The sequence below is a fragment of the Gossypium hirsutum genome, chromosome A02 (genome assembly GCF_007990345.1).
Source record: "Gossypium hirsutum isolate 1008001.06 chromosome A02, Gossypium_hirsutum_v2.1, whole genome shotgun sequence".
Classification (NCBI taxonomy): domain Eukaryota; kingdom Viridiplantae; phylum Streptophyta; class Magnoliopsida; order Malvales; family Malvaceae; genus Gossypium; species Gossypium hirsutum.
In genome coordinates, this window is record NC_053425.1 from 103,838,594 (window position 1) to 103,863,781 (window position 25,188).

General features: G+C 34.7%; 1 pseudogene; it reads left to right on the plus strand.

Annotated features, from left to right (window-relative positions):
• The first annotated feature begins 396 nt into the window (after positions 1 to 396).
• Positions 397 to 7,739, plus strand: LOC107940597 (probable mannitol dehydrogenase; annotated as a pseudogene).
• Positions 7,740 to 25,188: the final 17,449 nt, after the last annotated feature.

Here is a 25,188-nt window from a genome sequence, read left to right on the forward strand (position 1 = left end):
CGCTGCTTTTATGGTTTTGCAATTTTCACTAGAGGAATTCTCTTGTTACCTCAATTTCTTCCACTGTCACAATTTGTAAAAATTTTTATTAAACTGTTGTAATTACCATTAAAACATTCTTTGTAACAGCTTATGGTATTGGGAGAGAATCTGCAATTAATTTATTGAGCATTAAATTGAAAAGTATAAATGATAACCTCAAATAGGAATTAGTTTAATAAGCATTAAATTCAAAGGTATAAATGTAGAATAAAAGTATTAACCACAAATAACACTAAACAATTAAGTATTCAGATTATAAATCCTATAAAATTCATAAATGATTAAACTTCATGAAAAGCTAAATATAAAGCCTGTTTTTAAGCTATAAAGTTGAAGCTTTTGAGAAAGAAAGAACAAAAACAGATTCAAATTTTGAAGAATTTAATTCCAAAAATTAGAGATTCAAACAATGACAAGATTGCCAGAAGAAGTGCACTCCAACAAGGCTTTTGAATGGGCAGCCAAAGATAGCTCTGGTGTTCTTTCTCCCTTCAATTTTTTCACAAGGTGTTTGTTATTTACTATATTTTATCATTAAATCTGCGTTTATTCTTCTAAAGGGTGTTTTTTCTAATGGTTAAATTCTATAAAATGATTTAGGTGTGGTGTATTTTTAGTGGATTTAGTCCGTTTATCCTAATTTAATAATTTTTAGAAAAAGGTGTGATGATGTGACATATATATTTATTTGGATATTTTTTACACTCTTAAAATATATATAAAAAATTTTATCATATCCGTCAAATGTCAATATGTTTATGTAATATTAAAGTAGTTTTTATAAAATAAATCATTTCAAATTATTTGATTGAATTAATGGAAATGAATTTCTCTAATCTTGCAAAAAATTCATTTCATTATCATCAGGTTGGCTCCTTTGGTATCACCATCGTGCATGTAGCCAATAACCAGACCGACCTAGCGTACTCTAATACTAGTTCTCACCATTGGTGGCCATCACCAGTTTGACTGGTATGGCATTCTTTGTTTTCTCGATGACATTTGTGGCGGATGTGGGCATTGATGGCCCGCTGGTGCATTGTTTGGTGGTTGGGATTTGGTTGTTCTGGTGTGGCTCTATCCATGATGGTGGGCTTCAATTTTCTGGATTTTTTTTATTTTGTTCCTCATTGTGACCTTTATTTGGTTGTTGGCATGTTATTGGATTTGACCCAGTATGCATATTCATGGTTGCATGTGCCGGTGCTCTTTAATATTGGGTCTTCATCTAAATTTCATATTAACCAGTTGAAATGGAGGATCTTCGTGTAGAAGGGATCGTGCACATTTGCTCGACTTCTTTGAATAAATGATTAAAACCTCATTGTATGATAATGATCCCTCCAACATTTCAATTGTTTAAAAGGGGTAATGACACAGACACTTACTTTTTTCTTTAGGGTGTTCTCTTAGTGTTGATGTTGCTTTTTTGGTTTTAGGATCTTTTTGTATTTCTTTTGATGAAATGAGTCTCGACTTTCAATGTGTCCAAAAAAACATTATCAAATAATAGTAGAAGGACTAAATATACTAAAACTACATAATACAAGGACCTTCGTTACAATTTTACCTTTTTGTATTTGTTTGCTAAAAAAAATGATGTGAGATTTGCAGTGAAACAGGGGAAAAGGATGTGACTTTCAAGCTGCATTATTATGGGATATGCCATTCAGATCTTCATATGGTTAAGAATGAATGGGGGAATTCCATTTATCCTCTTGTCCCCGGGTAACTCCAATTGTCTCCGTTCATATCTTTCGTGTTTATTCTACTGTCTATAAAAATTAGTTTAAAATCGTAGTTGCTATTCTCAACAATATGTCTTTAAAGTTTGGAGCTGTGTTCTCTCTCTGAAAATACAATGTCCCTTACTATTGTACCAGCACTTGTACCAACACTTGGTTTTGTTAACTCTTTTTTATCTTCGTACATTTTGTTGCTAAGTTGCATTAGATTTTATGCAGGCATGAGATTGTGTTAAAGGTTAATGTAGAAATTATTTGTTACTATTTACTGATTGAATAAGTTAGTTGTTGAGTCAGTCAAAGTCTGTTTCAAACAGACTTAGTCTTTGTTTAGTGCCAGTAGTGTTCCTTTTATTTAGGAGATTTAGTTGTTAACTGTTTTAGTATTTATAGTACTCTTCATAGAATAAGGAGGGTACTTCACCATTTCTAATTTTCTGAATTCATTTTGCTTAAATTTAAGTCCTTCGTTCTGTTTTTACTTTTATATTCAGTAGCTTTTTCTTGACATCTGGTATCAGAGCTACTCGAGGCCTGTGTTCAAGCTTATGATGGTAAGCAATTAGAATGGAGTGAACCTTTCACAGCCGTTGGTTCTAATTTTTCAAGGCAGCAACTATGGAGTTTGGAGCACTAAGATGAAGACTTTGTTTTTGTCTCAAGACCTATGAGACTTGGTGGAAAATGGATAAGTTGAAGAGGAGGTTGCAGTTGAGACTCTCAAAGATATCAGAAAGAGAGATGTTAAAGCTTTGTTTTTCATCCAACAAGCTGTGCATGAATCAATTTTTCCTCGCATTGAAGCGGTGACGCGTTCAAAAGAAGCATGGGACATGCTGCGAATAGCATATCAAGGTACTGCAAAGGTGATGACTGTCAAACTTCAAACTCTGCGTAAGAAGTTTGATAATTTTATTATGGAAGATGATGATGTTCTGGATGATTATGTGTCAAAAGTAATTGATGTTGTGAATTAAATTCGAAAATATGGTGAGGATTTAAGTGAGCAAAGGGTAGTTGAGAAAATTCTTAGAAGTTTACCTAGGAAATATGATCATGTAGTTGCAGCTATACAAGAGTCAAAAGATTTGAGTGTGTTAATTGTTGATGAGTTGTAAGGCTCTCTTTATTCTCATGATGATAGGATGAAAATGTATGGTAATGCGTCTATTGAGAACGCCTTTTATAGTAGGGCGCAATACTCTCGTGGTGGAAAGGGCACCAGCGAAACAAACTTCAATGACTAGTGTGGAGGAAATTCATCTCGTGGGAGAAGAAGAGGTAGGGCTGGTGGCCGATTCAATGGACAGAACCAACGTTATAGAGATGGCGATAAAGGAGAAAATAGTGATCCAAAACAATGCTACTATTGCAAAAGGTACGGGCATATTGATAGGTTTTGCAAGCTTAAAGAGAAGCAGGCTAACTTGGCTCATGAAGATAGTGAAGAAGATGAGACAGAGAGCCTGTTCGTTGCATGCTTCAGTGCTAAGGAGTGTTCTCCTGAAGTTTGGTGCATAGATAATGGCTGTAGCAATCATATGACAAGCGAATTAAGTCTTTTTAGCAACTTAGATAAGTCAGTAACTAGCCGAATTACGCTTGGTGATGGAACTGTTCGTATAGCAAAGAGAAAAGGTACTGTGTAGTTGAATTCCCTATGTCTTAATTGCATTTATAATGTTTTGTATGTTCCAAATTTAAATTCTAATTTGCTAAGTGTTGGGAAATTTATGGTGGATGGGTATTCACTTGTCTTTGTAGAATTCAATTGCTGCATTTTTAAGGATAAGTCGAAAAAGAACCTGTTAGCTAGTGTTCCGATGGCAAAAAATAAGATTTTTCCTTATAATTTCGCAATTGATGATAGGCTTGCATTGAAGGCAGAATCATTTGATGAAAATTGGTTGTGGTATCACAGATATGGGCACTTAAATTTTTGTAGTTTAAAACTCATGTCTGAAAAGAATCTAGTTGATGGTTTACCTCTAATAAAAAATGTTGATGATGTGTGTGAGAGCTGTATATTTGGGAAACAACATCGAGATTCGTTTCCAAAGGGCAAGGCAAGGAGAGCTTCCCAAGTTGCTGAACTTATTCATGCTGATCTTTGCGGACCAATGAGAACACTTTCTCTCAATAACAACAAGTACTTTTTAGTCTTTGTTAATGACTACAGTAGAATGACGTGGGTGTATTTTGTCAAAGAAAGTCAGAGGCTCTTTCAGTTTTCAAGAAGTTTAAAGCAAGTATTGAGAAACAAAGTGGCCAGCCTATAAAGACCTTATAGATAGATCGTGGTGGAGAATTTCTCTCTACTAAATTCAATAAATTCTATGAAGAATCTAGCATTCAACGCCAGCTAACAGCAAGCTACACTCCTCAACAAAACGGAGTCGCTGAGAGGAAGAATCGGAGTCTTGTTGAAATGGAAAAATGCTTACTGAAAGCTAAATATCTTCCAAAAAGTTTCTGGGCAAAAGCAATTCACACAGTAGTGTACATTCTCAACCGATCTCCAATAGCAACTCTAGAACAAAAAACACCATTTGAAGCATGGCATGGGTGGAAACCTGAGGTAACTCATATGAGAGTTTTTGGTTGCATTGCATTTGTGCATATTCCATCTCAAAAGAGAGGAAAGTTAGATGATAATAGCACTAAATGTATCTTTGTTGGGTATAGCTCTGAAACTAAAGGATATCTATTTTATAATCCTTTATCTAAGAAGCTATTAATTAGTCATGATGTTGTTTTTGATGAGAAAAACTCTTGGAATTGGAAGGAATTACAAGCAGGTTTAGAAGCATTACTAGAAGATGGTAAATGTCCCGACACTCAACCTAGTCAAGAAAATGGAGATGGAAGTTCTTGCTCATCAGCACCAAGCAGTCCTTCAGTAGTTCCAAATACCACTTCATCAAGCTCTTCTACATCAAAATCACCACCTAGAAAATGGAAATCGTTGTCAGAAATTTATGAAAGCACTGAACAATGTCAATTCGCCCAAATTGAAGATCCAATCGTCTTTGAAGAAGCAATCAAATCCAAGTAATGGTAAGATGCAATGGATGATGAAATAGAAGCCTTAGAAAGGAAAAAGACGTGGGAATTAGTAGACCTTCTAAATGGAAAAGAAGTTTTTGGGTTAAAATGGATTTTCAAAACTAAATTCTAGGCTTGATGGTTCTATTCAAAAGCATAAAACAAGACTGGTTGCACAAGGGCACATGCAGCGTGAAGGGTTAGATTTCCAAGAAACTTTCTCTCTGGTAGCAAGACTTGACACCATACGTGTTATTCTGTCAATTGCAGCTCAATTAAGTTGGGAGGTTTATTAGTTCGATGTCAAGTCGGCTTTTTTAAATGGGATCCTAGAAGAAGAAGTATATGTGCAGCAACCAAAAGGTTACGAGATTGCAAATCAAGAAAAGAAAGTGTATAGGTTGAAAAAGGCTCTATATGGATTAAAGCAAGCACCGAGAGCCTGGTATGGAAGAATTGATGGGCATTTCAGCAATAATAGTTTTCAAAGAAGTCCCAGTGAGCCAAATCTATATGTGAAAAATAGAGGTACTTCTGATATTCTCATTATTTTCCTTTATGTTGATGATTTGATTTATACTAGCAATAGTACTGCTTTGTTGAATGAGTTTAAAAAGCTGATTACAGACGAATTTGAAATGACTGATTTGGGGTTGATGAGTTTCTTTCTGGGACTAGAAATTAAACAATGTGCAGAGGGTATTTTTATGTCTCAAGAAAAATATGTGAATGATCTTCTTGAAAAGTCCGACTTGAAGGATTGCAATCTCGTGAGTACTCCAATGTGCACCAATAAAAAATTTTGTTTAGATGATGAATGAGAGAAAATTGACTGCCAATTGTTTCAAAGTTTGATCGAGTGTCTGTTGTATCTAACAATAGTAGACCTGATATTTTGCAAGCAACAAGTCTCTTGTTTAGATATATGCAGAGTCCAAGCAAGCATCACTTTGGAGCTGCCAAGCGAATTTTGCGCTATTTGAAGGGGACAAACTCATTTGGAATATGGTATAAATTCTCTAACAATCTAAGGCTGTATGGTTTTTCAGATAGTGATTTGGGTGGCTGCATTGAAGATCGTAAGAGTACAACTGGTTACGTTTTTACTATGGGTAGTGGAGCTGTTTCATGGAGCTCAAAGAAGCAACCTTCAACTTTTTTATCATCTTCGGAGGCTGAATATATGGCTGTTACTGCTGCTGCTTGTCAAGCTGTCTGGATACGAAGAATTCTTGATGATTTAAAGCAAACACAAGTGGAGGCAACTACCATCTATTGTGATAATCTGTCAACAATTGCAATGACAAAAAACCCTGTTTATCACAGTAGAACAAGACATATTGAAACACGTCATCATTTCATAAGAGAGCTGGTTGCAAAGGGAGATATCAAGATGGAGTATTGTTGCATTGAAGAACAAGTTGCTGATTTGTTCACAAAACCATTCCACCGAAGAAATTCGTGTATTTGAGAGAATTGTTGGGTGTTGGAGAGTGTCTATATTAAGGGGGAGTGTTAAAGGTTAATGTAGAAATTATTTGTTACTATTTACTGATTGAATAAGTTAGTTGTTGAGTCAGTCAAAGTCTGTTTCAAACAGACCTAGTCTTTGTTTAGTGCCAATAGTGTTCCTTTTATTTAGGAGATTTAGTTGTTAGCTATTTTAGTATTTATAGTACTCTTCATGGAATAAAGGGGGTACTTCACCGTTTCTAATTTTCTGAATTCCCTTTGCTTAAATTTAAGTCATTCGTTCTATTTTTACTTTTATATTCAGCAGCTTTTTCTTGACAGATTGTTGGTGAAGTGACTGAAATTGGATGTAAGGTTCAAAAGTTCAAAGTGAGAGATAGAGTTGGAGTTGGCTGCATGGTTGGTTCATGCCATTCTTGCGACAATTGCATCAACAATCTTGAGAATAAATATCCCAAAATGATATTCACCTACGGGACAAAGTACTATGATGGAGCTATCACACATGGAGGTTACTCCAACACTATGATTGTCGATGAACACTTTGTCATCAGCATTCCCGAGAACCTGCCTCTTGATGCTACTGCCCCTCTTCTTTGTGCCAGAATCACGGTGTATAGTTATTTGAGATTCTATGGACTCGATAAGCCTGGTTTGCGCGTTGTTGTTGTTGGACTAGGAGGACTAAGCACTTAGCTGTGAAATTTGCCAAGGCAATGGGAACCAATGTTACAATGATCAACACATCTCCTAGTAAGCAAAATGAAGCATTGGAAAATCTAGGTGCCGATTTGTTTTTAGTCAGCCGAGACCAAGATCAGCTTCAGGTATGTAAGGATTATAAAAGTCGAGTCACTCTACGAATTTCACTTGAGACAATTTTAGTAAATTCTTCATCAATACAATCGTGGGACGGAGATGGATGAGGACATCTCAACCTCCGTCCTGTTTCTTTGTCATTCGTAGCCTACCTTCTTTTTGCATGTTTAGGCTGCCATTGGCACATTGGATGGAATCATCGATACAGTATCTGCCCAACATCCATTGTTGCCATTGCTTGGCCTGTTGAAATCTCATGAGAAGCTTGTGATTCTTGGTATTCCAGGGAAACCATTTGAGTTACAAGTATTTCCTTTGATTCAAGGTAATTTATATATTTTTAAATTTGAGTCGTGAAATGGTTAATTTTGATGTTAACGGTATAATTTCTGCATCACTAAATGGACAAGGAGGAAATTAATAGGAGGAAGCATGATTGGAGGAATGAAAGAAACTCAAGAAATGATTAATTTTATAGCTGAACACAACATAAAAATATACATCGAAGTTATAGCTATGGACTATTTGAATACCTCCATGGATCGCCTTCTTAAAGATGATGTTAAATACAGATTTGTCATTAACACTGGTAACACATTGAGGCCTTCCTCTTAGAGGTGTTTTGTAACGACCCGAATTTTAAGGTTATCAGAAAAATGTATTTTCGGATCTCCGTTTCTGAAAAAAATGGATTAGTAAATAATTATTAAAAATATTTATGAAGTTAGTCGAGTGGTTAATTAGAGTTTAATGAAGTAAATTTAGCTTAATTAAGGATAAATGGATAAAATGATTAAATTGAATGAAGTGTGAAAGTTTAATTATAGAATAAAGAAAATTGAGGGGATTAAATAAGCAAATAAGCCAAAGTGAGTGCCAAGTGTGTGATAAAAATAAAATATATGTGTGATAAATAATGTACATACATTTGTAATACATGTACGTATTTACTTATTATTTAAGTAAGTATTAATGTATTTATTATTATTAAATTGATATTATATGATAAATAAATAAAAGAAAGACAAGTGTATGAAAATGATTTGATATAAGTGTATAAATAAAAATATACACATTTGTAATACAAGTATTTGATAATAAATAGATATTTATTTAAATATTAAATTATTGCTATAATTATTAATTAATATTAATATTATATTATATTATGAAATAAATTAAAATAGTGACAAATGTGTGGTAATTATAAAATACATGTGTAATAAATTGAATACATACATTTGTAATATGTATATTTAATTATTAGTATATATTTATTATTTATAAAAGATATTTATTAATTAAATATTTATATTATAAGATTTTTATGTAATAAATATATTAAATTATGACAAGTGTGTGGATAATAAATAGATAAAAATGTAAAATAAATATTTGATATTAATTAGATATTTATTAAGTTAACATATTATATATATATAAAGTAAAACAAAAGAAAAAAAATGAAAAAAAAAAGATAGAAAAGAAACAGAATGAAACGAAACAGAGAGCAATGAAGGAAAGAAAAGAAAGAAAGGGAGAAAAGGGAAATTTTGAGATTTCAAGGTTTGAAAGTTTAATTGGTAAGTCAATTTAGCCCTTTTTACTTAATTTTGATGTTTTAGAACCTTTGGAACAAGATTTTGATGAAATTAAGTTGATATTTTGAAAGTTATTAGATTTCTAGATAATGTTCATGTTGAGTAAAATGATGAATTAAGGGCTAAATTGATAGAAATTCAAGTTAGAAATGAAATAAGGATTGAATTGTAAAGTGATTCATAAGTTTTATGCTTTAAGGACTAAATTGAAAGAATTTCGAAATTATGGTTTTATGATGAAAAATAGATAATTATGTCTAAGTTTGGTTAAAAATTGAGTAGAAATAAAGTATGAATTAAGATAGAAAAGTAAGTGAATTTAGTTAGGATTAAATTGAAATTAAAAATAGAAAATCAACATTTTGCACTAAGACTATTTTGGACAGCATCAGTAGTCTAAGTTTTAAAAATCACCAAAAATTGTATAAATTGAATTAGAAGATGAATAAAATATGTAATTAAAGTTTATTAAGTCTAGTTTCTTATAGAGGAAACAGTATAAGCAATTGAATTGTAAATTATGAGATATAATGAATTTTGTGAGACAAGGTCAGAATAAATTCAAGTTCCTCTGTTCTGACTTTGGAAAATCACTAAAAAGTGGATAAAAATAATTAGAGGCTTAAAGTTATATGTTTAGAATCCCTAATGAATCTATTTTCAGGAGAAATCAACGATAATATTATCCGAGTTCTGTACTGTGAGATAATTAATTTTTAGTGAAGAAGGGTCGAAACTGTCAGACAGCAGAATAGGGATGAATTTAAAGAATAAACTGTACTTAATGACTAAACCAAAAATTTTGAAAATTTTATGGTAAGAAGATTTGTGAGTCTAGTTTCAGGAAAAAATAGCGGATCTTAATTTAAAATTCTGTAAATCAAGATATAAATTAGTAATGTATTAATGATTATGAATTGTATTAATTTCGTAGTCAATGTGGTATCGAAAATCTCGGCTAAGAAAGGACAAGACAAAGTCAACGGGAGTTAGCTCAAAAATTACGATTTGTATTTCTATAACCCAAACTTAATATTTAATTATTGAATTTATTATTTATTATGTATGGTAGGTGCATTGATTAAATTATTTGAAATAAAATGAATATTGATTGAAATTGAAGGGTGAATTTAATTAATAATTGTTGTATTTTAATTGAATGTTATGGTAAATAATTAAAGTATGAATTATTGGTATTGTGTTTTTATTGAAATGATTTGATTTGAGAATGTGGTGAAATAATTATGAACATGTGTTTATTGTGAAATTGAATATTTATTAGTGAAAAGTGAAAGGAATTATATTGAATTGAAAAAAAATATAATTAATTAATTAAAATATAAATTAATTGAAAACTGAAAAGTGAATTAAATACCCTATTGACTAGTCGGGCTAGTCAGATATAGTTGGCATGCCATAGGATATGAAAGAGTACGGGTTTTTGCCGACTTACTGATCAGACACTTATGTGCCGACTACTGTTACTGTTACCGTTACTGTTACCGATTCGGCACTTTGTGTGTCGAATATTGTTACTGTTACCGTTACTGTTACTGTTTCGAATTTGTTTCGATGAGGTACTCTGTGTACCGTACTGTTACTGTTCTGGATTTGTTCCGATGAGGTACTCTGTGTACCGTATTGCTATTGTTACTGTTACTGTTTCGGCTTCGGCCGATGAGCCACTATGTGCCGTACTGGTGTGCTGGTTGGATCTGTGTATCCGTCTGAGTCCGAGTCATGTTAATAGGGGTAAATAAAGGAACTGGAAAGATCGACTGTTACTGAATAACTTAATTGTTACTGAATAACTGATTATTATTGAATAATTGATTGTTACCGAATAACTTACTGCTACTGAATAAATAATCGTTCTGATTGACTGGTTGTTAATGAATATTACTGATTGATTAATTGCTATTGAAAAATAATAAATGATTTTGAATTTAAAGTAGACCAAAACATTGGTTGGAAAGTGAATGTTTGAATACTCATTGAGTTTGAATAGCTCAATATATAAAAATTAATATGTTTTATAATTGTTTAAGTGTTCGGATTATAGAAATACCACTGAGTGTATACTCAACGTACGGTTTGTTTCCGTGCGCAGGTTAAGGTTAGACCATTGAATCAGCATCCCAGGCCGATCCCGAATTCAATGAGGTAAAGTATGTTGAGTATTGGTAATGGCATGTACCTAGGATGTCTTATGAGAGTCATTTAGGTTGTGAAAGTATTGATAAAATAAGTAAATTATGGTTGGCAATGGTATATAGTATGAATTTGAAATTTGAAAGAAAAATTCGTAGTAATTCAAAATTAGTTCCGAATTGATTTTACTGTTCATATTAGACCACGAGGGCCCATTAAAGGGACGACATCTTAAGATTATGATGAGTCTGAACGTTTATATTTAATTAATGTCTGTATTGTACTGTACTGACTGGTAATGTCTCGTAACCCTGTTCTAGCGACGGTATGAGGTTAGAGGACGTTACAGTAATGGTATCAGAGCTATCAGGTTTAGCCGATTCTCGGACTAAATCAAGCTTGAAATTGAGTCTAGAGGTACATGCCATAATTGAGTTAAAATTGAATCAGGATCGGATGCTGATATATTTGCTTGTCTCTGTTTTGTAGTGAAAATGTTAGACGAAAATATTGATAGTATTGATCTTGAAATGTATACTGAAAATGAAAAACCTCGTGAATTAGATAAAAACTGAATTGACAACTCTGAGTAATAACTTAATGAGTAATTAACCACTGAGTGTCCATTGAGTGTTGAATAATATAATAATAGAGAAAGAGTAATATGTAACTGTCTAGAATTATAACCGATGCTCTTCAATGAATAGAAGAAACTGTATCTTTTATGATATTTGCCCCTCCTGTTTCTCAATCGGTTCCTGAAGTGCTTCAAGGTACAGACTTTGTCTGAACGGGTAAGATATCTGCTATTAATAATCTGTACATATAGTGTGGAAGAATTGAAAATTATAGCTGAAAATGATTTTGAAAGAAATGAAATCTGGTTAGAGAATATTATCAGGGCTATAAATGAATTGTTTTGTTCGCCGAATAAATGTTAGGAAGGTACGATATTTCTACTAAAAGATTTAATTTATTAGTGGTGGAAAATATTGATATATGCTGTGACTATGAAAGGGTTATTTGAAACTTTCTGAAATGAGTCCTAAAAGAAATATACATATATCAGTCAGAGATTTCTTGATCAGGGATGCAAAGGGATTCTTGAAGCTTAAACAGGGTCATATGATTGTAACTGAGTATGAAGGGAATTTGTTTAATTAAATAAGTATATCAGAGGGTATATTCCGATAGAAACTATAATGTACAAGTGGTTTGAAGATGGTTTAAATGAAGACATAAAGCTGAAGAATGTAGAATAAAGAGTGGAATATGTGATTAGATATGATTCTTCTGAATATTATTTTAGTGATTGCTCAAAGAAAGTTGAAAAGATATTATTCAGAATTCAAGACCAGTAACACAGCTATCAGAGGCAGGTTACTCTGTAACTCCGGAAATACGGGTGATAGTCGAAGTGTGATAAAGGACTTCACTGAAAAATCTAGAGCATGAACATCAGCCACGGCATATGTTAATCGTATAAAAGAAGATATTTCTCTGTCGGATGTCATTACAGCATCCATTAAAGATTTGCCTATTGAGTTCGCTGAATTTTTGGTTGAAGTATCAAATTTTCAGGTCAATATTTATTGATTAATAGAATCTGCATGAACTATCTGATAATGATACTAAGGTACTGTTTTTTGATCGATTTGATGTTATTATTGTTCGATGTGATTCTGAGAATGGAATGGTTAATTTTGCACGATGTTTGTGATAAATTATAGGCAGAAGTATAATATGTTGCAAGATCAGGATGATGAAATGTTTTGTTTTGAACAAGAGAAGATTGACTGATTTGTTTATTGTGATATTAATTATGTCAACACAGAAGTGTGCCAGAAAAAGGTTCATGTTATTTACCTTGTTTATGTATTGAATATTAAAGTATAAGTTAAGGTTTAAATCAGTGGCAATAGTGTGAGAGAATTCTGATCTGTTTCCAGAAGAGTTGCTCGAACTATTGTTGATTGAAGAAAATTGAAGGTAAGTTCATGGTAGTTTGCTTCTATCTTGATGTTCATGAGTTCTTCTTGATTCTACCTTAACTCTTGAAGCATATTTTGGTTTTTGGTTGTATTGTGAGCATTTGGTCATGAATTAAAATGAAGGAAATGGTTGTTGTTTCATGTTCTTTTGATGAAAAATGGAAGATAGGTGAAGTTGAGCCAAACAAATGAACATGCATGTGCCTTAGATGCTAAAGGGAAAAATCGGCTAACATGTTGTGATTTAAAATGATGAAATGGAGATTATACTTAAGTAAAATCATAGATATGTGATGATTTATTGGTGATATACATGTTTAAATAACATGCATGCAAGTTATGTGTGAAAGACTGAATTTGGTAATAAATCTGTTTGGGTTAGCAGCAGTAACGTGACTTTGGAAAATCACCATAAATTGTGGGAGATGAATTAGAAGCTGAATAAATTATGTAATTAAAGCTTAATGAGTCTAGTTTCAAATGGAATAAACTAGAACATATTTTGAATTCTATACAATGAGAAATTTGATTTGTAATGAAGAGTGGTCAGATTAGTCAAAAAGTGAAACATGAGAAACTTTGAGAAAAATCTGGTATTTATTGGCTAAACTAAAAATTATGAAAATTTTATGGATAGAAGATATATGAGTCTATTTTCAGTTAAAATTAACGGAACTTGATTTGGAGTTTCGTAGCTCTAGTTATAAATGATTTAGTGACTGTTGCTCAGGAAGACAGCTTGCAGTGAAATTTTGATTATGTGGTAAACATTGACAAAAAAATTGTTAATGAGTTGCTTATTGATTTCTTATAAGCTTACTATGATCTGTAGGTGTGGTTGGCCGAATATTGTAAGCGGTTATACGTAGTTCGTATTTGAATAGTTAGATTAATGTGTTAGTAATCCAATTGTAGGCAGTTCGTGTATGGATCTCGTCAGCATATCGTCGCAAACAGGTGTGTAACTAACACCCTCTTTCTTAGTCTAGATCGGCAAAAGTCGAAAAGCCGAAATGCCGAAAACCGGTATTTTGTAGATTTGCGAGTGTGCGAATGCTCGTGAGGTAAATCGATTAATGTTTTTGGTAAGCTGCAATGTTTGGACTGCAAAGTGCATGATTTTTGTGCCCTCGATATTTTTGGGCTTAATGGGCCAAAATTGGAATGATGGGCCAACGGGCCCAATTCGGTAAGAACCCTCGGTGGTGATTCTGTTAGTACGTGAAAGGTAGGAATATGCATGAAAAACCCTAAAATAGATAAATTACTGAAATACCTTTAAAAGTGAAAAATTTACAGTTTTACCCCTAGGAGATAAATTACCGAAATACCCATAGGGTTAAATTGACCTAAATGCATGTTTGATTGTTGTTATTTACTGCATGCCATGTTGTTATTATCTGATGCATGGGACTGGGATATTGACGGAGGAAGTACTGAAAGTGGCTTGTCCAGTACTGGAGGCTTTGCCTCAATTTACTGTTAACTGAGCAGCAAGGCTGCAACTGTGGAGTGTTGGGCTGGGTGGGTTGAGCTATTCCCCACATGGAGTGTATGGCTGGTACGGGTGGAGTGTAGTGGTTGGTGGGTTGAGTAGTCTCCCCAAATGGGCTTGCATATGTTTATTGATGTTGCATGTATTTTGAAATGGGCCTATGGGCCATACTGTTATCTGAATAAGGGGCTAAGGCCCAGTTTATTGTAATCTGAAAAGGGCTCTGGCCCAGTACCACTGTTACCTGAATGGGCTTAGGCACAATAGGCTTGAGCTGACTTGGGCTTTGGATGGGTTTTTCTTACACACTGAGTTTCCCCAAACTCACCCCTTTTATTTTCATCCACGCAGGAAATCCCCAACCATAGTGGGCTTGGAGCTGTGAGGGAATTCGGAATGGCCACCCGTTCTGAAAGTTTGATTTTCTTCTGGTGAACTGGACATCCTTTTATTTACGTTTGAAGTTTTTGGGCTTTTAAATGTAATTAGGCCGCTTAATTATTTTTGATGGTTTTAATATGTATTACTAAGATAGGTATTACTTATTTTAACTGTTGAAATTGGATAGCTTTAGGGCGCGTTTTCAAAAACAACAGTTGATTTCAAAATAACACGACAACAAGCAAAGCTTCCGCAATGAAAGTATTTTCCAAAATTAATCACTTTTCCTAAAAATGACTTAATCAAATCGGTTTCCTAGAAATATCCATAACGTTAAGGTGTGGCAATGGCGGTATGCATGTCTAGGATTGGATCCGAAGGGAGCTTGGTACTTAAGCAGTCCAATAGACTCACCGCTTTTTTTCTGGTTTCCTACCTAGTGCACAGCTTCCTTTCAGTTTAACCTATAATGGAATTATCTTTTAAAACACTAAGTTTTTTCTGGATCAAAATATAAAATGTTTTAAACGCTTCAATATGGCATGTCGGATCCGGTCATAACGTCTGGGTCGGGTTCAGGGTGTTACGTTTAGTGGTATCAGAGCCTAGGTTGCAACAACTCGGCTGTGGAATGAGTTTACAAAAATAAAGATTTTCGAAAGCAAAAATTTTATAAAGAATGCGAAAAACTCGATTTTTAAAATTTAGATCTTTAGAAGGTGGCATTCCGAATCTCCGGCTCAAGTCTGTAAGTATTACTCTGAACTTTTCTGAATATTTTTCTGAATTATCTGTCTGTACTGAAACCCTATTAGGATACTCTAGATAGGATGATACTGAAACCATAGGAAAATCTGATAAGAGACTAAAACTGTAGCTAGACTTCGATTCTGCGAAAACAAACTCTGAACTACTCTCTGATTCATAAAACCTCTGTAATAAACACTGGAATATTAATTGATGCATAAAAATTCGTAATCAAGATAATACGATATGAGTACAAGAGGCCGTGGACGAAGCCGAGGAAGTGCTCGAGCGACATCTTCGTCTTCGAGACATATGCCGGCGGTGGATGCACCGGCACCACTGACAATAGAGGTAGAGTCTCATGACCGCGGTGCCGGGGATGATGCCCTATCACAGGCATTGCTTCGTGTTCTGGAAAGGGTTGCCGGGATAAGTTCGAGCAACGGAATTCGAGGATAAATTTCTGAACGACTCCGGGCCAACAGAGCGGAGATCTTTAGGGGCGTGTCTGGTATAGCCCCGAATGTGGCAGAATATTGGTTGGAGGCCACAGAACGGATTATGGACAACTTAGACTGCTCTGAGGAGATTGTGAGTGGGGTACCTGTACTAAGTCCTTTGGGTCACTCGGTTAGGGTAAACAAACTGTATAGGGATGTACCATTAGAAACTCAAGGTAGGATTTTCCCTGGAGATCTGATGGAGTTATCGTTCAGAGAGTTTGATCTCATTTTGGGAATGGACTGGCTTGTTAAGCATAAGACGACCCTGGATTGTGCTGCTAAACGAATGGTGTTAAGGACCGCAAAGGATGAGGAGATTATAGTGATAGGTGAGCGAAGGGATTATTTGTCCAATGTGGTGTCGACTTTAAGAGCCAAAAAGTGGATTCGGAAAGGTTGTGAGGCCTAATTGGCATTTGTAAGTCAGTCAGAAGAGGAGGGACTGACAGTTGATAAGGTTAGGACCGTAAAGGAGTTCCAAGATGTTTTTCTAGAGGAGCTTCCAAGATTGCCTCCGAATCGAGAAGTTGAGTTTGGAAAAGATTTGTTGCCTGGAACGGCACCCGTGTCCATCGCACCGTATAGGATGGCATCGAAGGAGTTAGTGGAATTAAAGACTTAAATTCAAGAGTTGTTGGATAGGGGCTTCATTAGGCCTAGTGTGTCTCCATGGGGAGCACCGGTGCTATTCATGAAAAAGAAAGATGGTACGATGCGGATGTGCATTGATTATCGCCAGTTGAACAAACTGACGATTAAGAATAAGTATCCACTGCCAAGGATTGACGATCTGTTTGACCAACTTAGAGGAGCTTTTGTATTTTCCAAGATCGACCTTCGATCTGGATATCATCAGTTAAGGGTCAATGAGGCAGATATCCATAAGACAGCATTCAGGACTCGGTATGGTCATTACGAGTTTCTGGTTATGCCATTTGGACTGACGAACGCTCCTGCAGCATTTATGGATCTGATGAATCGTGTGTTCCAACCATTTTTTTTATCAATTCGTAGTCGTCTTTATTAACAATATCCTGGTATATTCTGAAACTAAAGCGAAACATGATGAGCATCTCCGTATAGTGCTGTAAGTGTTAAGGGAGAAGGAACTCTTTGTGAAGTTCAGCAAGTCTGAACTTTGGTTGAGGGAGGTAACCTTCTTAGGACATGCGGTCTCTGCTGAGGGGATTAAGGTAGACCCTCGGAAAATTGAAGCGATTTTGGAGTGGAAGCCGCCTAGGTCAGTGTCAGAAATACGGAGTTTTCTAGGACTGGCAGGATACTACAGAAGGTTTGTGGAAGGTTTTTCTGTGATGGCAGCACCTTTGACAAAACTCATAAGGAAAGGAGTACCGTTTGTATGGACTAAGAAGCAGCAGGAAGCTTTTGAGAAGTTGAAGAAAGTTCTGACTGAAGCACCTGTGTTAATTTAGCTGGAGTTTGGGAAGGATTTTACTATGTACAGTGACGCATCACACGTGGGTTTGGGCTGCGTGTTAATGCAGGAGGGTAAGGTGGTTGCATATGCATCACGACAGTTTAAACCTCACGAAGGGAACTATCCTACTCATGATTTGGAGTTGGCGGCAGTGATATTTGCACCTAAGATTTGGAGACATTACTTGTACAGGGAGAGGTGTATTATATACACAGACCGCAAGAGTCTTAAGTATTTGTTGACTCAGAAGGAGCTGAACCTTAGGCAAATGAGATGGATTGAGTTGCTTAAGGATTATGACTGTTTGATCGAGTATCACCCAGGCAAGGCTAATGTGGTAGCCGATGCTCTAAGTCGTAGAACTATATCTGATCTGAGAGCAATGTTTGCTCGTCTGAGTCTGTATGATGATGGAGGTCTGTTGGCTGAGTTGCAAGTGAGGCCAACCTGGGTGGATCAGATTAAGGAAAAGTAGTTGAACGATGAGTCTTTGGTCACTCGTTTCCAACAAGTTAAGGAAGGGGAAACTTCTGAGTTTGGGTTAAATGGCGAAGGAGTTCTGTGTTTCCGAGGAAGAATTTGTGTTCCGAAGGACTCTGATTTGAGGCAGACAATATTGAAGGAAGCTCATAGAGGACTTTGTGCTATGCATCCTGGAGGGAACAAGTTGTATCACGACTTGCGAGAATTGTACTGGTGGCCTGGACTTAAACGAGAAGTAACGGAGTTTGTAGGGAAATGTCTGACATGCCAGCAAGTGAAAGCTGAGCATCAATTACCCTCTGGACTGTTACAGTCAGTGAAGATACCACTTTGGAAGTGGGAGAGGGTAACCATGGACTTTTTGAGTGGACTGCCTTTGACACCATCAAAGAAAGACTCGGTGTGGGTGATTGTGGATAGGTTGACCAAATCAGGCCATTTCATACCTGTACGTACTGACTTTTCGCTTCAAAAGTTAGCCAAGCTGTATGTGGCGAAGATTGTACGACTTCATGGAGTCCCAGTTTCGATTGTCTCTGACCGGGATCCCAGATTCACATCTCGATTTTGGCAAAAGTTGCATGAGGTGTTGGGGACGCGATTGAATTGTAGTACGGCTTTCCATCCCCAAACTGATGGTCAATCGGAAAGGGTTATTCAGATTCTAGAGGACATGTTGAGGGGATACGTGATTGACTTTCGAGGTAGTTGGGAGGATTACTTGCCGTTGGCAGAATTTGTGTACAATAATAGTTACCAGGTGAGTATTCGAATGGCACTGTATGGACGAAGGTGTCGTACACCTAGTTGTTAGACTGAACTAGGAAAGCGACAAATTCTTAGACCAGAGTTGGTAGCTGATACTGAGGATAAGGTCAGAATAATTAAGGACCGGTTAAAAGAAGCATCTGATAGGCAAAAGTCGTATGCAGATTTGAAGCGTAAGGAGATTGAGTACTCAGTAGGTGATATGGTCTTCTTAAAGGTTTCTCCTTGGAAGAAGATATTAAGGTTCGATAAGAATGGCAAGTTGAGTCCGCAGTTCATTGGGCCTTATCGGGTTTTGAAGCGACTAGGCCCAGTGGCTTATCAATTGGAATTGCCTCCAGAGTTAGACAGGATTCACGATGTTTTTCACGTCTCCATGTTAAAGCGTTATTGTTCTGACCCTGCTCATGTCCTGCCAGTTGCAGAAATTGAAGTTCAGACTGATTTGACCTTTGAGGAGGAGCCTGTGCAAATATTGGCTCGAGATGTTAAGGTTCTCAGAAGGAAATCTGTCCCGTTAGTGAAAGTACTTTGGCATAATCATGGAAGGGAAGAAGCTACTTGGGAATCAGAAGAGACTATGCGTCAACAATACCCTCAACTAGTTGGATCAGGTAAATTTTGAGGACGAAATTTCTTTAAGGAGGGTAGAGTTGTAACGCCCCAATTTTCGGGAATTCTGTGAATGTTGGCAAAATTTCATGCTTTAATTTTTGTCATTTGTGAGTGAAACTACGAAATAGGACCTATGTGAAAATGTTTGAAAATGCTATAGGCTAAATTGAAGTGACCAAATAAATAGGAGTGCAAAATAGGAGGATTTGCATGACAAACCTCCCATTTTACATGAAGTGGCCAGCCATCATGTTGTTGTAGACAAAATGTACACTTGATATCCATAATTTATGGTACAAATTGATACAAATTGATAATAGGTTAGGTAAATGTTCCATGATAATGGGTTAGGTAAATGTTTCATGATAATGGGTTAGGTAAATGTTTCATGATAAGAATTTCATGTCTTTTGTATTAAAGAATTAAATGGATGAAATATGAAGTTTTATTAAAAGAAAAAGGGGTGAAAAGAACAAAGTTTTGTCCTTCTTTGTTCATCATAGCTGAAAGTTAGAGAAGAGAAAGGAGAGGAGAAAGCTCTTGAGTGTTTGGTCACTTGGGGAAGAAAATTGAAGGTAAGTTCATGGTAGTTTGCTTCTATCTTGATGTTCATGAGTTCTTCTTGATTCTACCTTAACTCTTGAAGCATATTTTGGTTTTTGGTTGTGTTGTAAGCATTTGGTCATGAATTAAAATGAAGGAAATGGTTGTTGTTTCATGTTCTTTTGATGAAAAATGGAAGATAGGTGAAGTTGAGCCAAACAAATGAACATGCATGTGCCTTAGATGCTAAAGGGAAAAATCGGCTAACATGTTGTGCTTTAAAATGATGAAATGGAGATTATACTTAAGTAAAATCATAGATATGTGATGATTTATTGGTGATATACATGTTTAAATAACATGCATGCAAGTTATGTGTGAAAGACTGAATTTGGTAATAAATCTGCTTGGGCCAGCAGCAGTAACGTGACTTTGGAAAATCACCATAAATTGTGGGAGATGAATTAGAAGCTGAATAAATTATGTAATTAAATATTAATGATTCTAGTTTCAAATGGAATAAACGAGAACATATTTTGAATTCTATACAATGAGAAATTTGATTTGTAATGAAGAGTGGTCAGATTAGTCAAACAGTGAAACATGAGAAACTTTGAGAAAAATCTGGTATTGATTGGCTAAACTAAAAATTATTAAAATTTTATGGATAGAATTTATATGAGTCTATTTTCAGGGAAAATTAACGGAACTTGATTTGGAGTTTCGTAGCTCCAGTTATAAATGATTTAGTGACTGTTGCTCAGGAAGACAGCTTGCAGTGAAATTTTGATTATGTGGTAAACATTGACAAAAAAATTGTTAATGAGTTGCTTATTGATTTCTTATAAGCTTACTATGATCTGTAGGTGTGGTTGGCCGAATATTGTAAGGGGTTATACGTAGTTCGTATTTGAATAGTTAGATTAATGTGTTAGTAATCCAATTGTAGGCAGTTCGTGTGTGGATCTCGTCAGCATATCGTCGCAAACAGGTGTGTAACTAACACCCTCTTTCTTAGTCTAGATCGACAAAAGTCGAAAAGCCGAAATGCCGAAAACCGGAATTTTATAGATTTGCGAGTGTGCGAATGCTCGTGAGGTAAATCGATTAATGTTTTTGGTAAGCTGCAATGTTTGGACTGCAAAGTGCATGATTTTTGTGCCCTCGATATTTTTGGGCTTAATGGGCCAAAATTGGAATGATGGGCCAACGGGCCCAATTCGGTAAGAACCCTCGGTGGTGATTCTATTAGTACGTGAAAGGTAGGAATATGCATGAAAAACCCTAAAATAGATAAATTACTGAAATACCTTTAAAAGTGAAAATTTTATAGTTTTACCCCTAGGAGATAAATTACCGAAATACCCATAGGGTTAAATTGACCTAAATGCATGTTTGATTGTTGTTATTTACTGCATGCCATGTTGTTATTATCTGATGCATGGGACTGGGATATTGACGGAGGAAGTACTAAAAGTGGCTTGTCCACGTAGTGGAGGCTTTGCCTCAATTTACTGTTAACTGAGCAGCAAGGCTGCAACTGTGGAGTGTTGGGCTGGGTGGGTTGAGCTATTCCCCACATGGAGTGTATGGCTGGTACGGGTGGAGTGTAGTGGTTGGTGGGTTGAGTAGTCTCCCCAAATGGGCTTGCATATGTTTATTGATGTTGCATATATTTTGAAATGGGCCTATGGGCCATACTGTTATCTGAATAAGGGGCTAAGGCCCAGTTTATTGTAATTTGAAAAGGGCTCTGGTCCAGTACCACTGTTACCTGAATGGGCTTAGGCCCAATAGGCTTGAGCTGACTTGGGCTTTGAATGGGTTTTCCTTACACACTGAGTTTCCCCAAACTCACCCCTTTTATTTTCATCCACGCAGGAAATCCCCAACCATAGTGGGCTTGAAGCTGTGAGGGAATTCGGAGTGGCCACCCGTTCTGAAAGTTTGATTTTCTTCTGGTGAACTGGACATCCTTTTATTTACGTTTGAAGTTTTTGGGCTTTTAAATGTAATAAGGCCGCTTAATTATTTTTGATGGTTTTAATATGTATTACTAAGATAGGTAATACTTATTTTTAACTGTTGAAATTGGATAGCTTTAGGACGCGTTTTCAAAAACAACAGTTGATTTCAAAATAACACGACAACAAGCAAAGCTTCCGCAATGAAAGTATTTTCCAAAATTAATCACTTTTCCTAAAAATGACTTAATCAAATCGGTTTCCTAGAAATATCCATGACGTTAAGGTGTGGCAATGGCGGTATGCATGTCTAGGATTGGATCCGAAGGGAGCTTGGTACTTAAGCAGTCCGATGGACTCACCACCTCTTTTCCGGTTTCCTACCTGGTGCACAGCTTCCTTTCAGTTTAACCTATAATGGAATTATCTTTTAAAACACTAAGTAAGTTTTTTCTGGATCAACAATATAAAATGTTTTGAACGCTTCAATGTGGCATGTCGGATCCGGTCATAACGTCTGGGCCGGGTTCGGGGTGTTACAGAGATGATAGTGAAAAATATATTTGAAATCAGAGGTATTCTAAAACTAGTCGGTTATTACAGAAAGATGTGGAATTAGAATGATCTGATAGACGTTAGCAAGGTTCTGATTAGTTGAAAGCTTAGTTAATTGAAGCACTAGTTCTGGTTCAGTCTGAAATCTGGTAAAGAAACTTGTGATTTACAGGGATAGCAGTGTTTTGATGCAAAAAAAAAAGTGAACTAATGGTTTATGTAACGAAATGTTAGAATCACATGGGAAGAATTATTTGATACCTGATTCGGAAGTGGTAGTTATTGTTCTTGAATTAAAAGATCAAGATATGATAATTAATTATCATCCGAGAAAGACAAATGAATGTATGTATATTCAGAATTGAAAGCTTTGTTTTGTGTTATGAGCTATGAACATCTGACTGTTATCATCTGAAGATGGATCAATTTTGGTAGAGATAAAGGTTAAACCGATTTCTTTATAGCAGATCTGCGAAGCTCAGAAATGTGGTAATAAGTTATCGATTAAATGGGTATAGTGTACAGATGATTTCTGACTAAACATTTCGGATTGGATATGATGGTTGTTTGCAATTTAGAAATAAAAGCTGAACAGAGGGATTCAGAACTTATACAGGAGAATTTGCGTGAAATTATAGTAGTACTATGTCTATGCATTCTGGAAGAATAAGATGTACAGTGATTTGAGACAGATGTGTTGAAGACTGGGAAAAGAAAAGCAATACTTTGAAATTGTATGTAAATATTTATATCAGATACAGATACCTTTAGAACTGTTACAACTAGAAAGGATATCAAAATGGAAATGGGATATAATTTCTATGGGTTTGAATTGGAATTATCTCGATCTTCAAAAAAAGAAAGACGGTATTTGAATAATCGTCGAAGGTATGGCAAACTCTGCATATTCTATTCAGGTATGAATACATTTCTTACTTAATAATTGTCTAAAATATAGGTTTCTGAGATTATCAGATTACATGATATGGTGGTTTCTATTATTTCTGATTGAGATACGTAGTTTATACTCTGATTATAGAACAAGAACAAGAAGTTCTGGGTACGTGATAACAGTTTTCAGCACTGTATGAAGTTCTGAATGATTATGAATATAAAACTGCATGGGATCTGATTGAATACCATGAGAAAAGAATATACGAAGCTGGTTGATTCGTGAAACTAAAGAAAAATGAACATAATTCGAGATACTTTAAAAACAGTAATTGATTGTTGGAAATTCTATATAGAAATTGAACGAAAGTGATTCGAGATAGACTGAAAGCAGTTTTGTCAGTCAGAAATTATATATAGACTTGAAACGTTGGGATATTAAGTATTTTGTTAGTGATATGGTATTTCTTAGAGATTCACCTTGAAAGAAAATTTTAAAGATCGGGTTGAAAGAGAAATTAAGTTCTTATTCTGTTGGGCTATGTGAAGTTGTAGAAAAGTCAGACCGGTAAAATATTATTTGGTTTTGCTTCTGAAGTTACAGAAAGTTTATGATAATTTTTCATGATTTGAAGCTCAGAAGATGATATAGATCAGATCTCTTGCATGTTATATCGACAAAGGATATTGAGATTTGATGTAATCTATAGTATGAAAAAGAGCCGGTTGAAATACTAGCCTGAGCGGTAATGTCATAATATTGAGGAAGCAATACGGGAACCGAGAGAAACAGCGAGATCTTTGTATTTATACCCCCACCTCTCTCAGGTAAATTTTGAGGACAAAATTTATAAAAGGGGGGGAGAAATATAACGACCTGAATTTTAAGGTTATCAGAAAAATGTATTTTCGGATCTTCGTTTCTGAAAAAAATGGATTAGTAAATAATTATTAAAAATATTTATGAAGTTAGTCGAGTGGTTAATTAGAGTTTAATGAAGTAAATTTAGCTTAATTAAGGATAAATGGATAAAATGATTAAATTGAATGAAGTGTGAAAGTTTAATTATAGAATAAAGAAAATTGAGGGGATTAAATAAGCAAATATGCCAAAGTGAGTGCCAAGTGTGTGATAAAAATAAAATACATCTGTGATAAATAATTTACATACATTTGTAATACATGTATGTATTTACTTATTATTTAAGTAAGTATTAATGTATTTATTATTATTAAATTGTATTATATGATAAATAAATAAAAGAAAGACAAGTGTATGAAAATGATTTGATATAAGTGTATAAATAAAAATATACACATTTGTAATACAAGTATTTGATAATAAATAGATATTTATTTCAATATTAAATTATTGCTATAATTATTAATTAATATTAATATTATATTATATTATGAAATAAATTAAAATTGTGACAAATGTGTGGTAATTATAAAATACATGTGTAATAAATTGAAAACATACATTTGTAATATGTATATTTAATTATTAGTAGATATTTATTATTTATAAAAGATATTTATTAATTAAATATTTATATTATAAGATTTTTATGTAGTAAATATATTAAATTATGACAAGTGTGTGGATAATAAATGGATAAAAATGTAAAATAAATATTTGATATTAATTAAATATTTATTAAGTTAACATATTATATATATATAAAGTAAAACAAAAGAAAAAGAAATGAAAAAACAAAGATAGAAAAGAAACAGAATGAAACGAAATAGAGAGCAAGGAAGGAAAGAAAAGAAAGAAAGGGAGAAAAGGGAAATTTTGAGATTTCAAGGTTTGAAAGTTTAATTGGTAAGTCAATTTAGCCCTTTTTACTTAATTTTGATGTTTTAGAAGCTTTAGAACAAGATTTTGATGAAATTAAGTTGATATTTTGAAAGTTATTAGATTTCTAGATAATG